This window comes from Rhinolophus hipposideros (genome assembly GCF_964194185.1).
Source record: "Rhinolophus hipposideros genome assembly, chromosome: 6".
Classification (NCBI taxonomy): domain Eukaryota; kingdom Metazoa; phylum Chordata; class Mammalia; order Chiroptera; family Rhinolophidae; genus Rhinolophus; species Rhinolophus hipposideros.
In genome coordinates this window covers 24,574,144-24,587,000 of record NC_138052.1, presented here as the reverse complement: position 1 = coordinate 24,587,000, position 12,857 = coordinate 24,574,144, and the positions used below count along the sequence as shown (strand labels likewise).

At 35.3% G+C, this 12,857-nt stretch overlaps 1 protein-coding gene across 2 annotated transcripts in view; it reads right to left on the bottom strand.

Annotated features, from left to right (window-relative positions):
• Positions 1-12,857, bottom strand: part of ARHGAP15 (Rho GTPase activating protein 15) — a 625,881-nt gene that overhangs the window by 581,865 nt on the left and 31,159 nt on the right. The window lies entirely within an intron of this gene.

The following is a 12,857-nucleotide window of genomic DNA, read 5'->3' as shown; positions in this document are numbered from 1 at the left end:
TGTTTAAAGGAATTTTTTTCTTCCTCATGTGAACCTATCCTTTCTCCACAAAGGCACACGACTTCTGATTTGGTAATGCAGATGCTCCAGAAAAAGAAATTTTATCTATAAAGAGCTGAATTGAGACTGCTTGTGGAGTTCATTTTTGTTTGTTTTATTTGTTATGGATGTTACATGTCAATTGAAAATACAACAAAAATTCTAACAAAGTTTATAGTCTTCAAATTAAGTTTAATTAGTAAGAATATAAAGTAAATAATAAGTAGTAAGGTGATTATTCAAATCTAAGTTGACTTAAATTTTGTATAATATTGTGAACTGTTAAAAAAGCATCATTTCTCATTTTTAAGGTCCTGATGTGATCCTTTTTTTATAAGATTTAGACATGCACAGATTCACTTAAATAGCTTTGCATCAAATTTTCAGAACTATTTAACAAAAACCACAAAGTTAAATCAGAGATAACCCAGAATGAACAGATTATTTATAACTTGGTGACAAGAAAACATCATTTCCATAGATAATCACTGTTATTTTTTAGTGTTGTCTAATTAGCAAGATGTTTGTTAATTTATAATAATGTAAAAGTCTAAAATTGAAATTAAGCCCAAATGAGAAAAACTGAATGAGAAAATTATTCATATGTAGTTATATAACAGACTGTCTTTACACTGTCAGTTAAATGTGGTAGAGACTACAGTTCCAAATATATGACTGACAATCCTCATCTTCTGAATTCCAAACTTTTAACTAACAATTCTCATTTTCTGATTTGCCACATTATGCTCTCACCCCTGAACAGCCAGTCAATGAAATAACTTAAAGATTACGAACAGAACCAAGCATTTTATGTAAAGTGATGAAAATACCACAACTCCAACTAAAGGTTTTCAAATTCAAAATTTTAAAAACACCATCCCAGCAGAACAGAAAATACTGTGGGCAAATCTGCATCAGCCAGTCAATGGTAGCCTCTGCTTTAGACCCATTTGCCTCACTGCAGAATGTAAACAGTATATATGAAGTCAATATTTTTCTTAAACAGGTCCTTGAAACATAGGTGAAAGGAAGCTATCAGAGTTCGAGTTATTTGTTGGTGATGTTGAGAAGCATGGATCTTCCAAGACTAGTTTTAGCTAAGCAATCAGGCAGGAGCTGGAGGACTCAGAATTAGAAAGAAGAGCATGAGTGGAAAGAAATCCAAGGTATAAAACAGTTCTCTTTATTGCATCCAGAATCTGATCTGCATTTCCTTGTTCATTCTCATAGCAAGACTGCTGTCCAATCATGCACACATGAGAGAAATAAGGAATTATGAGGTCTTAATAGAGCATATTTTGTGCCTGGTCAAGTAATCAGAAAGATTTGAGAATCACCTTGCCTTAGGCCAGGGATGTCCAAACTGAGGCCCGCGGGCCAACTGCAGCCCATGATCCATGTTAATTGGCCTGCAGCAAATTCCAAAAATATATTTAGTTTACTTAAACAAACCAGGTGAGGCAATACGTACTTCACCTCGAGTGAGTGACCCGTCTGTTTGTGTATTTTACAGCATATGGCCCTTGATGAAAAACGTTGAAAAAAGTTTGGATACCCCTGCCTTAGGCGAAGCTAAATCTTTAAGTTGGTTAACTGATTCGTTCATTTCAATACCTGGCTATTACTGTATTTTGGCCCAAGTTTGTTTATGCAATTTGAAGAAATTACTCTTTAGAAAATGTGTTGTGTTTTTTTTTTTAATTTTCCTTTTTTTTTTTTTTCCCCCTGAATGGAGTAAGCCTCAAACTCATACTGCTAACTGAGCCTGTGTTCTCTGATCTTTGCCTCATGGTTAGTGTTACCACCTTTGCTTTAGTGCAGGTACACATTGGTATCACAGCCAGTGAATGTTTTAAGGGCTATTGGCACGCTCGTCTGAAATAGACACGTCTAACACTAATGACAGAGACTGCTTAGGTAGGCTTGTAAAGTAGATCATCTTTTCTGCAATCAGCACCATAAAATTATATAAATCATTGGTACTTGGAGGATAATAGTCAGCCAAACCCCAACAGCAAAGATCACAATAATGTTTTTTAATAGTCCAGAACTTGGTGAAAATTTGGGTTGCTCTGTAAAAGTCTAAATTGGGTCTGTTTCAATTTTCATGTTCAAAGCATAAACAGTCATAGATGTCAAACAAACATATGGACTGACATTCTCATTTTTATTCAAAAATTATTTCAATTATAATTGAAAGTTTATCATAAATTCATTAGGACTAAGGAAGGTGAAATATGAATGGGTGATGAATAAAAATTAACCTGATAATAATATTCGTACCTTGTCTTGTTACCAAAGAAAATACTTTTAATAACTTGTGTATGCTAAGACATAGATAATACGTCAAAGTGTGCAAAGAAGAGTATAAAGTAACTTAAGATCAGGTGGGATTCCAATAATACTAAATTTTTTTTAAATTGCATTTGAGATTGACAACATACAGAAATATATCTACAGGAAGAGATAGTGAAGGTATTTTATTGCACAGCCTGATTTTAAACACTATGTACAATACCTGTGACAAAACGTAAGTTACATGATGCTAATACAAGTATTGAAAGTGAGGAGGTACTGGCCGTGCAATGATGACACCTAGGAAGCAATTGGGTTGAGCCTGGGCTATTCCAGGAGAAGGGGTCTACCCTACTTGACTTTGACCTCCAACAGGACAGATAATCTTTCTGTTTTGTATCCTCAGCTTTCAAAGCAGGCTCTGACATGCAACATGTGGCAATAATTATCTGTTGAATGAATAAGGAATGGACTAATGAATGAATGGATGAAAGTAGTTGACCTGTTCGCCCACTTTCCTCTTTGGGAACACTTAAAGGGACACAAACAGAGGTAGGGTTAGGATGACAACAACTCAGTGAGCGGGAAGTTATTAATGCAGGGACCTCAGGACATCCCGTTAGAGTAACATTTCCTAGGATTTTGTTATATAAGATAGAGGACACTAAGGTAAAAATAAGAATTACAACATTCCCCTAAAAATAGGGCTTTATTATACAAAATATAGGTAACAATTATAAGGATGTTAAGTTAATGATCTGTGTCAGAGTCAAAGCTATTCATTAGCATTTTCAAGAAGAAAAAAATGTTTTCTAGCTTTCATTTTTCCTGTCTTTCTTTTCTTTTTAAACTATGGTTTTAAAAGCATGGAGGTTAAGGATAGCCCATCCAGGAATGTAAACTTCTTTCCTGTCTATTTGATCATGCGTTATTGGCATTAACACTGTCAATAATTCATGGTAAAAGAGGAAGTTGCCATGAAAGGTTACCCATTGTCAGCATATGATCAATAGGTAGGACCACAGTGGGTGATATATTATCAAGTATCAGCCAGAATCACTTTCTCATGGATCTTAAAAATAGTAGTAGTTACACTCAGTGTGTGTAACCTGAGCTAAGCTTATATATTTATTATCCTTTCATCGCTGATTATAGACTATGTCTTAAATGCATTTTATTTTAGCACAGATTATCAGCTCTTGCTATTTAATTCCTGTGATCTGGCAGTGGACCTCTAGGATTTGTCCCCATGCCTTAATGTTGGCATTTATATTTGAGCAAACCAAACTGTCACTTTGTTTTCCTGTCTTCCTGCATTGGGTCACTTTGTGCTACATGATATGATCTAAGACAATTCAATGCAAGGAGACACATGTCCCTTCTCATTGGAAATACGAAGACTGCAGCTTCCTTTTACCCTGTGGGGAAGAAAGCAGGTCAGTTGTCCAAAAGTACTGGAAGAAATTTAGAGTGATCATTAGTTATCTTCTCCCACAGAAATAATATAAGATTATGAAGCAAGAACAGTACTGGTTTCTTCATAAGGAGAAAACAGTATCTTGATCGTTTCTCTTAATGATATTGCGGAAGAGCATTGATATAATAGCAATACAATCTTGGAATCTCAGGGGAAAAAATATTCACTTACTGAGATCACCTCCTAAGAAATAAATAAAAATAAAATATTAGCAGGCATTTGAATTCTTTGTTTGATTTAGAAAGTAAAATCGCCAGATTTATTTATTTTGGGGGGTTTTCAGAGTCAGACCTCTAAAACATTTTGAAAGTTAAACACTCGAATTTGATTTTGTTTCATTTTATGTTATATTTTTATTTCACTCAAGTGCTGGTAAATAAAATAATTTACAGATAAATGGCTGAGAGGGCTGTGTCAGCCAGTGTAATTTTTGTTATCAAAGGCATTTGCATATGGCAAATACACCATATCATGGTGATTATAGTGGCTGCTAGAAACGGCATGCTGGTGCTTCTCCAATAAATAAGGAAAAAAAGAGAATTTAACAATAATAATAATGAAGAGGATAAAGACAAGAAAGAATAAAATAACTCTGAATTTCTTCTGGCTTGTTTGCCCCCTTCCCCAAAGATTCTATTGTAGTTTTTTGAGTATGTTTCTCTTTCACTTTAGCACATCCTTATACCTGCTTGACATATGACAACCACACGTCCTGTTACTCAAATCCCATCGCTCTTCCCCAATAAACTTACTGCCAGTGCACTGGAAGTGAATGGGAATCATTAAAATCCATCACCTTAAAGGAGAAGCATATGAGATTGCATGTAAAGAAGATGGCATCCTTGCTGGGAGAAAGTGCCACATTGCTGTGTGTTTGCTAATCACTTGCAAGATGCATTCATGTAAAAAATAATGCCTTTTTCTTACTTGGTATTGTTTGGAGATGGTTCTGCTTATCAGTTTTTAATATGCTCTTTGAAAACTGACAAGTACTTTACCCACATCTCTTTAGGAACACAGGGATTCAAAGGCTGGATAAAATACTTTTGTGCTTCCCAACACAAACCTGAGAGGGTAATTAAACAGATGGTAACAATAAACTGAATCTGAACACATCAGGGACTGGAGTCCCTTATTAAAAGCCTTATGCACTCAAAGGAAGGAGGAAAAACAACTCTGGGGAAGTGTTTTCGCAGCCAACACCTTTATGTCTGCCTTGACCTAAAAAGCAGAAGTCAGTCAATTGTTTAGGGTTGGGTTTCCTACCACCTGGGAGAGAACATGCAAGATGTCTGCACACTCTGAGGAGCCAGAATACAAAGTGTGACTCTAAAGGAATGCACCGTTCCTCAGGATTGCTTTCAAAGACATCGGCATTAGACACCAATTTTGTAACTGTCAGTTCACTACATCCCTACCACTCCAACACACACACACACACACACACACACACACACACACACACATCAAAATCTTCTACACTTGAAGCACAAAGCCATTTTCTCTACATGAGGTCAAAAACTAGATATTATAGATTTCTGTAATGATACACGTATTCTGAATATTTTCAACCTTACTCCTGGCAACAGAATGATCTATTTATTCCATCTTTGAAACAAATTGGAATTCTACTTATGTCTCAGACCTTAACATTGTCAGTTTGTCCTGAGTTAAATCCACAGAAGAAGAGAATTAAAGCAATCTTGATATTTCAGCTTATAAATATATGTATGTGGTTATTTCTTCCTAGAATAGAAAAATGAGCTCAAATATATAAATATGATATACATCTCTCTATATATGTATTTGTATGTATATACAGAGACAGATGTATATATATATATATATATATACTATATATGTATATAAGTGTAATAGATATATATATGTGTATGTGTGTATACACACGCAGAGAAAGAATCCATTATATGCAAGAAAAGGTCTTGTTACTCTACAGATTTGCAGTGTTGTGCCGTCACACATGCAAAGATTCTATTTTGCCATTACATAAGGCACTTACAACCTGGGGTATAATGAAGTTAGTGTTTGTTCTTCTGTTTTTCAACCTGCTTCCATTCTCTGCTTCACTTGACAAGGTCTTTGAGTGCCATTTATGAGAAAGATTCGGCATCAGTACACGAATGATTTAGCTTAACTAAGTGCTAGCGAGGAAAGGACAGTGTTGAACATAATGTTTCAGATTAATCAAAGTTATAATTATGATCTATGGAAGGATATTTTTGAAAACGGAGGCAAATATTAAAATGGAAAAATGTACAAGGTGTAGAAAAACGTAAATTAAATGGCAAACGTGGTTTTTCAGCTTGCCTTTTACCTCTTTATGGGTGCACATCACCATATAGCACTGTCCAATTTTAATTTGGGGGATCTGATACAATTGTACCTAACATGATACACGTCACTTTAGGAATTTGCCATAAAACTCTCTTCATAATATTGACTCTGGTTCCAAAGTTATATTAAGAGTGAAGTGTATTATATGAATCAAATAAGAGACACTGCAAATAATTCAGTGGCAAAGCATAGTTGCTGCCACTCAGAGTATTTGGTAACCTTTTTTAATTAGAATGTACACTTTTAGATTACTGATTATGAACATCAGGGGACCCGAGATTTTGATTCATCAGTAATTCTCCTTTATGTCTACACTAAGATGTAAAAACGAGACCTCTGGCTCTAACTTCGTATTTCAGAACCTTTACATGCTGTTACAGAATCTGTTTTACCTGTAATCTCTAGTACTGCTCTGCCCCCTTGTGCTGCTACAGTGAACTCAACAGAGGAACAGTTTGCCTTAATCTTTGTACATGAACTACAGAAAAATCCCATTGTCACTTCTCACTTTTCTGCCAAGTTCAAGGTCAGTGTCTAGCTATTTTCAGCTCATCTCTTTTTGATCCATGCAGAAAAATGACAAGGTAACGTGATCCGGGGTCAGCTGTATTACAGGAACCGTTACATAAACGGAGAAAGTGAAAATCAATCCTAGCTGACAGTGACTTCGGGATAATCAACGCTCGCTGGATGCCTCTGTCAGCTCGCCTGCATGAAATACCGTGTGACTTCTGTCAGATCTTTTTAATAAAACTATATTCTCTCTTTCAGCAATCTAAATAAACATTGCCCTTGAGCTGAATTTTTCAGACTAGATTTGTAAACTATCCCCATAATTCCTTGAAAATTTTCATAGGTGAAACCCATTATCCCGCAGCTCGTTATTGAACTGCTATTCAAGGTACTATTGTAAAACATGCCCTTATTTTGAAGGACCTTTGAGAGCTTTCCTACAAACTGTTGCGAAGTCAACACCCTTCCCTAAATGAACCTCAGCGGTAACTTCTCTCTCCCCCCCTCTCGGTGACAGAGCCCCTTCCTTAATCAATCATTTCTTGTTGGGAGATTAGGTGTTGTCCTCCTTTTTAGATGTTCATCATTGCTTTCCTTTTTATCTCTGTGTTTCCTGCGAGGCTGTTTTCTCCTCATACAGAATTGGAAAAGCAGTATTTAACAAGATGTTCCACATTAGTGGCATTCCCACTGACAGCACCTGATGTGTCAGTTTAGGGAAGGAGCTATTTTATCCCACCCACCTTGCGCTGCCTTGAAACTGTGAGGCACTCAGTACTCCACTGAAGTACAATTTACCATAATATTAGTTGTCAGTAAATTCAAAGACAGAACTCCTAAAGCTATAAAATGGATTAGAAGCAATTTAAAAAAGAATTAACAAACTAGAGTAAGAGTATACTGTCAACAAACAAATGCTCCATCATAGGACTGTAATTTGGAATTTTAATTACCCCTCTGCTTCTGTAACAAAACAATGTCTGAACTGGCAGCGATTTGAATCTCTCACAGGTCATTGAGCATTCTAGTTAATTACTCTATGAATAGCCTGTTTTTCTCCCCTCTGGAAACACGTTTCTAATGGCAGTCAAGGTCTGACAAATGTGTCATCTACATAATTAGCTAGGAAGCAACACAAAACATTAAACATGCTTTGTGCCGACAACTATCAAAACATTTCATTTGTTGTCAATTATTCATTACTTTGTAGGTTCTGAAGGGGTTGTTATTATGGAAATAAGTCCAGATGCTAACAAGGTTAGAGTTTTGGATTCAAATTAGTAATCAGAGGACTAACTTTAAAAAAAAAATGTATCTCATGTACATTCAGCTCCGTGTTCAATCAGTAGGAGATTATAAACAATTTTAGCTATGCGCAAGTTAAAATGGAAATAACACAGCCACGTATGTGAATTCAAAAGTCCAGGTTCGTTTTTTGAAACGGGAACACTGGTGTTGTAAACTTTCTGTACGTTTTGCAAGTGCAATTTGTGCTTGGTAAACAGAGTTAAAGATTTTCACAGCATGAGATGACATGGGATGGCAAAGACAAGAAAAGAAATCTCTGGTGGTTTTTGATTCTTTTTGCCCCCACAGGGCATATTATGAAAAAGTCAAAATTCAGGCTAATAAACTTTTTTGTCTGCTCTACAGAAAGCTAGCCACCTTAGATAACCTTTGAATTTCATAATTTTTTATATTTGTTTTGCTGTTTCTGAAATCTTGTTTCTCTTGTTATTGTTTTAATATCATATATAAAGCCAAGTATTTTGTTGAAAGCAGTCCTCCTGATGTACACAGGGATATAAAAAGATTTCTCAACAAAATTGACCTCTCAGTGGCAAAGAAAATTGCAGTGGAAGACACATTATTGCATAGGCATATCTGAGGCTTGGATCTACGGAGAGTCTCACTCCACTGTCCTCCAGCTTTTCCTTATAAACCAAAATGGCTTACAAATGTCATCCACAATAGCCCAATAAAGATTAGGAACAAAACACTGTCCTGACATTGATGAGATAAGAAAGATTTAACTGCAGAATGCAGTGTATAAGAACAGCTCATAAGGCTTGTTCTTGAATCAGAAAAATAAAACTCTTATTTGTGTGTGTCTAGAATTTAATTGAGATGATCAGTTTATTTTGTACATAATGTTTGATCAGAAGCCTGTACTATAGAGCTAGATAAAAATGAAAAAAAAAAAGAAAAAAAATTCTATCAGGCGAAATCAAGAAGACCTGTTATCTACAGGGTATGCAAAATATTTCAGGAAATAATTCTACCCTGAGCGCTGAGAATGCTCAGTTAATAAAAAAAGACCAGCCACTTGCTAAGAGAAAATAATTGTCTGAATCTATACTTTTCAAAGCAAAAAGGCAGCCACATCTTACACTAAATAGGACACATTAAAATAAGCTTTAATAATCTTTATGCAGAAGGAAACTAATCCATTTTCAGAGATCATACGATCCACAGCAATAAAAGGAAATCATCAAACTAAAAACAATTTTAGAAATGGCTGCAGACTCTCATTTAATTAACATGCAACAGATCATATATTTATGAGGAAGTCAAAATATTTAGGAAGTCTATAATCCTGTAAGCCTTAATGTGGTATATAAACAACAAATAAATGCAAAGTGTTACTGTTATACATGTCTGCCTGATCAATGGTTTTCACATATTGATCTATAAATGGAGTTGACAGTCTGTGTTGGCTGCACATTTTCCAAGCAGCGCTATTTTTGCACAAAACCAATACGGGCAATTACCTTTGTTTGAGATGCCAAGTCTTATCAATTCAATGTGATTTAGTGTCATTTTAATTAAATATCAGGATCTACTTCAGGACAATTTATACAAACACAGCCTCAAACCTCACTATAAGTTTGATTTGAAGTAAACATGGGCAAGTCCTACAGCCTCATAATATCTCTCAAAAACTCTGCTAAACAGAAGGCTTATATTTTTAGTAGCAATTTTTATGTCTGTCTTTTTGGCTAGCCACAACTTTGGCAAGTATCCTATAATCACAGAAGTAAGAAACAAAAGAAAATTGTTTCCTCTTTTTTCTTATAACATATTAAAAAGAAAAATGAACGAACACAGACTGTTAACAGAAGCAAAAGGAGTCTTGTGTGTTAACATTTTGGAATGGTTCAAGCTAAGTCTTTATCTGAACACTAATAAAAAGATATTTCCCTGTCCATAATGGCCGTGAATGAAGTAATGCACTTCTGCGGGGTTTACAAGATGGAAATGGTGAATAGTCATGTATGTTGCTGCTTCAGATACCAGCATTAAATGCCGAAACTGCTCCTGCAAATCCTATGTCTGCAGTTTCCTGACTTGGGCTATTTAAACTCTTCATTAATATCTATTCTAAACTGTCTACTAGGCTGGAGCATCCCTCTTATAAATAACATCAAAACCACATTAAACCTTTTGCATTAGCTAGTTGCTGGGTTGCACATTAGCCTTTTTAGCCCTTAAAGAGACACACTTCACTTGCCCCCATTTACGCTCACTAAGTCATCTCCTTCTGTGTTTAGCACATTCGGGTAAATAAGCAGTCCACCTTTAAAAGGGCTCACTCACTCCAGTGCTCAGGATAAGACAAAAATAAACAAACAAACAAACAAAAAACCTCACTGAGACCAAAGATCATTCCCTCCCTCCCCCGTCCCCACTCACTAATCAGAGGTCTCCAGTTCTCTCTCACAGATAGGCAATTTCCATGCTAACGGAGTCTTTCCATGTCCAAGATTCCCACCTCTCCAATTCCCAGGTAGCAAAGTGGTCTCTTTGAATTTTGAAAAGGCATTGATCTTATTAACCACATAAAAATGATTATTTGGTGTTAAAAGAAAATGATGAATACCACCAATAAAATACTAATGGAGTATTGATACCTGTTTTACTGAAATGCTTCCCTGCAGCACTTTGGTAATCAAAACTTTTAATTTAACAAGTAAATTCATTTGTGTTTGCAAGGCTTAGGGTTGAATAAATGTTTATATCGGCATTTCAAACTACATGCTCCTCGATTTAATTTACTCAAAATATAGGCTTTTATGACGTATATATTGTGTTCTGAGTTCACAGTTATATTAGACATATTTTTAACTGAACAAAATAAAAAGTGGAATTCATGAATTAATGAGAAAATTGTATAATTAATTTGACCCTTGAGCCTTTTTATGATTTTTTGTAATGTTAAATCTTTATGAATGTAATATCAGATTCTTGTGTTATTATATACTGCAATAAGTCCATATTAGATTTGCATAATTGTTATGCCAATGCACAAGTAGTGTATATATATATATATATCTATATATATATATACATATATATCATGCATATTAAATAGGATGCATAACATATATATAATCCTTAAGTACTCTCAATTTTTTTCTGTACAGATTAAATATATGTGTCTCTGCTACAACAAACTATACATATGAGCCTGTATTCTCATTTTTAGAACACATCTCTGGCTTTTCTTAAGTTCAGAATGTCCCCCTTGACCTCACCCCACCTCCAACTTCTGAAAAATCAAGTCCTTAGTTTAGTTTGAGCAGATATCTTTAACAGGCTTGTTTGAATAAATATGCCAAAATACTTTACATTCTGTCAGTATCTAGTCAGAAAATTGTGCATGGAAAAAAGAGATGAAAAGAACTGAGACAGAAAGAAAATTAGTGCCATGGCAAGCTTTCAATACAGTATCTCTGAGCCAAGTTTTCTCAGTGAAATGACATATCCTCACTGAAATACCCTTTTTATATAATTATGCACTGAGCACACATAACCAAAAGTAACTTTTATTTTTGTTCCTTGTCGAGGAACACATATTGCCCAGGCTAAGAATGGGGAAACAAAAGCTGGGGTGATTATAGCTAATTTAACTTTGGAAAACTCTTATTCTCTAGCAGGCCAGGATATAACCCCCCAAACTAAAGTTATGTAACAAGGTAATATCAACAATGAGAAACTGCATGATAAAATCCTGCCCAAAAGTGAAAAATGCTAATTTTGTCTCATTTAGCAGCTGGATACAGAAATGCTCATTAGTTTTAAGAGGGTTAATCCTTTTAACTTTTGCATATTGATATGCCAATTATGCCTAATTGTACAAGAGGCATCAGTCAAGGTAATAGTGCATAAACACATGAAAGTTATTAAGTACATCCCAACATGTAATAAAGTAGGTGTTAATTGGTAGCTGAGTTCTGCGGGCTATTGAGGTGGATAATTCATTGAGAGATGGATCACTTGTAATTTCTCTCCATAATTCCTTTTGCAGTCTCATGCTGTGATGTTTTCATGCTTGTCAAAAACAACTGCGGCATAGTGCCTTTTGTTAAACACAGCCAATAAAATATGTTAGGCATCATTAAATATACTTAACTTCTAAACTTTTTCAAAGGTACAGTTCTTACTGATAATACATTATAGAGATTCCAATAATTTACCCTAACCATTGTCTCAAGTTCATAGTTGAGGAACATTTTAGCTAGTTTGAAAGCAGAGTCAGGCTGGCAGTGTTGTGCCTCCCAGTAGAGAATCCTTTTAAATGAGAAAGTAAATAAAGAAAAATGCATCTCTGGACACCTTATCTTAGGATGTTATTTTTCATTCCCAAAATATAATCACTGGCTTCCTCATGCTAAATCTGTCTATAATACCTGAAAAAAGAATGATTAAAATCATATATTTCTCAGGCTCCTGAGATTGTTGTGTGTTAATTTTGCACTTGAAATTCGAGTGAAAAAAAAAAAGGAATAAATATAATCAGTAACATGCTACTCAGCAAGTTTATCTCATTTAATAACTCAGTTAGGGAGCTGAATATTTCATAGGCCTCTACAATATTAACAGAACACACAATTAATAGCTCACATGTTTCTGCAGGGTGACTGGGACTTGCAGCCTGTCCCCAGCTAACCTATTTCTCGCTCTTGCTCACACTGTGAGAAACAAAATAGATCTAGGGTCCAAAAGAGTGGCTAACATTGCATAAATAATTTTGTAACATCCTATGGCCTCAGCTGCAAGTTACCACCATTATGGAAGAAAATTAACCAAAAGAGACTCATCACAATCAGTGTGTTTAGTGGCTCAGGATGCGTGCAGGGGCAGGGACACAATTGGCAGTAGAGTTCATCCCTAACTA